General features: G+C 35.3%; 1 pseudogene; it reads left to right on the forward strand.

Annotated features, from left to right (window-relative positions):
* The first annotated feature begins 2,291 nt into the window (after window positions 1–2,291).
* Window positions 2,292–4,039, forward strand: LOC105114654 (WAS/WASL-interacting protein family member 1-like; annotated as a pseudogene).
* The last annotated feature ends 508 nt before the right edge of the window (window positions 4,040–4,547 follow it).

Consider the following 4,547-nt stretch of genomic DNA (forward strand, 5'->3'; position numbering starts at 1 on the left):
TCATACTTCAAAATGTTTTGAATGTTTTGAAATTCAAAAGGTGTCTAGATATATGTTTTTGCAAATTATTTTATTATTAGAATTAATAACATTTTAAATACTAACTTATAATTGTCAACGTTAATTAATATAGCTTTGGTTATGAAAGTATATTCATATCGGACATTAAAAGAGTTAGAGTAATAACTATCATTCATAAAAAATATATTAACTTTATGGCTTATCATGTCAGATGGTTTGGGGTTAGACATTTCCTGATAAATCCATGTTTATGAATTTTATCGATATGAGTTAGACATGCATCAATCATATCAGGTAGGTGTTACAAGTGTAAATACAAATTATTTATCATTTATTTGTTACCTAATATAAGTATTCATATGTCCTAATAAGTTACATGAATGTTATATAGAATGGATATGATACTTTTAACTTCATTTATATATCATAAAAGATTTGACTTTTGGTTAACACAGGTTTCGTTACACGACTTTGATATTATTAAGATGCATTGTGTAGATCGAGTAATGTAATACTTTGGACTATCTCAGCATATACTATATTATGTTGATGTCGGTGACAAGCTGTGCAATATTAGTTGTTAGAGTAAGCACAATAAAAATTAGTTGGTGATTTATGCATCTTACTTAGATCTTTGGGATGCTAGGAGATATTATGTTTTTAAAGAGCGACATCTAACAATTTATGTAGATACCTACATGAAATGATATCTATCCATAACATGTCATTTTATTACACCTACCTAGTCATGTTTTCTAAGTTGTCCTCATAGTCCGATGCATTATATACCATGATATTGAGATAAAATCGATTGGTATGCAATATTATTTTATATACAATATTTATTAAATACTAAATTATTTTTCTTATGGATGATGACTATTAATTAGTTATGTATATATAGATTCATTACTTGATATGAGAGGTTAGGAAAGCAACAACAACTATTTGTGAAGATGTTGATAAGATAAGACATATTGTGGCCAACACTATGCTTAATTTATATTGCGGTAAACTTTAAGAGGTTAAGCATCTTGAAGTGACATTAACAGAAAATAAAATTGATTATCGTGAGAGTATTGAGGATGCTGATCCATTCACGAGCGTCCACATCTTGTTTAAGCATCTACATCCTGTTTATAAGTGTCCCAGGTCCGTCATTAAGCACCCACATCCTGTTTACAAGTGTCCTAGGTTCATTTACGAATTGAGATGATATTAATCATCCTTACACTTACATGAATATTATAGATCCTTCCTCGAGTTGGACGAGTTAGGGTGATACTCCAGACCTATCCTTAAATGCTCTAGTCCATTCTACGAGTTGTAGCAATTATTATATATAATTACATGTTATTATATGTTATGAAAATTATGAATTGATGTATTGTTAATTTGATTTTAATAAAATGTTATGTTATTTTAGGTTAATTCTTGGTCTAATTTTATTATTTATGATTGAAAATATATTTGGTTTATGTGAATTGTGTTTTGATGTTAGAAAATTAGTTATTTGAATTGTGTGAATTGTGATTTTTTTTAAATAGTAAGTTAATGATATAAGAAACTGTTACAGGGTAAGTCTATTAAATGAGTTGTAGAAAATATTTATTACTTGATTAAATTTACTTAAATTCCTAAATATTTTATTATTTTGTTTTAAGTCTGCTAAATTTCAAAAGAAAGTTTGGGACATAGGTTTGGTACGAAGGAGAGATGATATACCAGGCCTTTTTGCAGCCTTGATTTCCAAACGCAAGGATGATGCCAACTGTGATTTTGAAATTTGTTGGACGTTTCAAATGCTACTGGAACGCCAGTTTGACAGGGAATAGAAAATTCCAAGAGAGATGATGAGTTGTTTCGTTGGAAAAAACAAATACCATGAACTACACCAGTAAAAGATGGCAGATACATTAATTATCTGAGGTGGCAGAGATAAAACACTAATAACTAGAAAGAAGAATAAACCCAGACCCCACGGTTGAATTTGTTGCCTCTTTAAGGGTTTGCGGTGTAATAGTAGAACTTATGATATTTACATATTAAAATGATTAAAAAATATAAAAAATTAACAAAATGATGATTCAACAGCCATACCAAACATATTATTAATCAAATCATGCTATCATCTTTATTTTTTTTTAAGAATAAAACACAACATCCTCTGTGGAACAATGAAAGAAAAGAAAAGGCAAGGCAAATCACTCGGAGCCATGGGATCAGTCAAGGAGATGCTCAGTCACAAACAAGGAAAATGCAATGTGATTTTTAATTTTGAGTGGGTGCGAGTGGAAAGTCGAGAGACAGTCCCTGCAGCGAGTATTAATCGGGTTATTTTGACCCAAAAAGACAGACAATGGGAGAGAAAAACACAGCCATTGGTGACGTAGGACACTATTTAGCACTCCTCCGAGGATAAGATTAAGATCCAAAATTAAGTGATTTCTCAGAGAGAGAGAGAGAGAGAGAGAGGAGGAGGAGGTGCGTGCCTTCCTTCTTATACGGGTCGTGTCCTTTCTCTTCTTTTAAGCCTCCAAGAACCAATCAGGAAAAAACAAAGACCAAGCCATAATAAACTCACCGTCACACCTCTTTGCCCTTTTCCTCTCTCTCTCTCCATTTGTACTAATTTTCTATGTCATCTGTTAATCTGTGAGATCCTGCTGCTCCTCTGTCTGAACACCTCTTTTGAAGGCTGCCACAAAGAAGAAGATAATAACCTCGCCTTGCAGCAATATTTATCAGCAATATTGGGGATTCGATCTAGAAAGAAAGAGAGTGGTTTTTGCTTCTATAATGGATACAGGCTGTCAATCCTCCTGTGATTCTACGATCACCAGTGTTAATAGCACCAGCACCACCATCAACAACAGAGATCACTATCTCAAACACCTCAACAAACTCTCTCACAAGATCTCCAAAACCCCCATCATCACCGCCACCTCCACCATAAGAAAAGACCCTTTTGATCAGCCAAACCAGCTGCAACCACAGCCATCATCACAACAGCCGCCAAATCGAGATCTGCAGGGGCAGCATCAGCCTCCTGTTTACAATATAAACAAGAGTGATTTCCGTGACCTGGTACAAAAACTAACTGGATCTCCAGCTCACGAGAGATTCTCTACCCCTCCACCTATACACCCACCCAAACCTCAAAGCACTCGCTTACAACGTATTCGTCCTCCACCCTTGGTTCAAGTTAGCAACCGCCCTCCTCCTCTGCTAAACAGCGTCATCCCCCCTCCTCAACAAAAACCACTTACCACCGCCTCAAACCCCTCCGCCACCAACACTTTCATCCAACGGTCAACGACAACTCCCCCCCCCCCCCCCCCCCCCCGCCATTCCCGGCGGTTCACGCGGCGGCTGAGTCGCCAGTTTCTGCTTACATGCGGTATCTCCAGAACACGATCTCGGCTGTTGATTCTAACAAGCAGTTCTCGGGATTCTCGCCGCTGGCACCGCTTGTTTCACCTAGATGGAACAATCAAACAGCTTCAAAGCAGCAATTTCCCGTCCCGCCCCAGCAACAAGGAATAAATCCCTCGCAGTCAGCGGGAATGGTAGCGCCAGAGGCACATGAACAGCCGCAGTTTCAACTGCCAACGTCACCTTTGCCTTTTGGATGCCTGAATTCACCGCGGTCTCCATATCCTTTGCTTTCGCCGTCTTCATTTCCTCTCTCACCCACAGTGCCTGTACAAAGCCCTAGATGGAGAAGTCTTTAAAAGTATTAATTAATTTTATTCTTCTTCTTCTTCTTCTTCAGGTTAGCGTTGTTATTATTACTACACAATAATATACCTTGTCCTTTTAGTCATAGGGTTAGGGTTTTTAGATTTAACTTCTTTTTATTAATAGTTTATGTAAATATTGTATTAAAATTTGATTAGCGGTGGTGGTTAGATTGTACAAGTGCTTGCCGCTCTGGTCAATTAGGGTTTTTATTTTTTATTGTTAAAATGAATATCATATCCAAGATTCGTGAAAATTAAACTATAGATTTGTTATATTTTGATGGGTATTGGAGGGGGTAGGTTGTTAAATAATTTCAAAGGTTACTTACTTTATATATATATATATATCCACTGTGTGGCTTTGCAAATTGATAGTAGTACCATCTAAGTTGCTCACGTAAAATATAAACGTGCAATCCTAGCACGAGTAGAAAAACTGCTCAAGGAATATTTTTGTCAAGTCAATATTCTATGGTACCGTCGTACCATACGTGTACAAGTGATTGGGTAACAAATCTATTCATTTGACTCCTTAGATCTTATAATTCACGCATGCATGCGGCTTGGGCTGGGCTGAGTTTGGATTTACTCCAACCTAAAAACATATCTTAACCTTGGGTTTAGATTTATAATTCTTCAAACTTTAATAAAAAAATTTAAATAATTTCTTTAAACACAAATAATTTTTTAACTAAAAAAAATTAAATTTAAAATCAAAATTACCAAGTTTGATTTTTTTGGTTAGCTCATAAATAAAATAATTTGAATAGTTGCTTAAAAGTT

Source organism: Populus euphratica, unplaced genomic scaffold, assembly GCF_000495115.2.
Source record: "Populus euphratica unplaced genomic scaffold, PopEup_1.0 scaffold559.1, whole genome shotgun sequence".
NCBI classification, from domain to species: Eukaryota; Viridiplantae; Streptophyta; class Magnoliopsida; order Malpighiales; family Salicaceae; genus Populus; species Populus euphratica.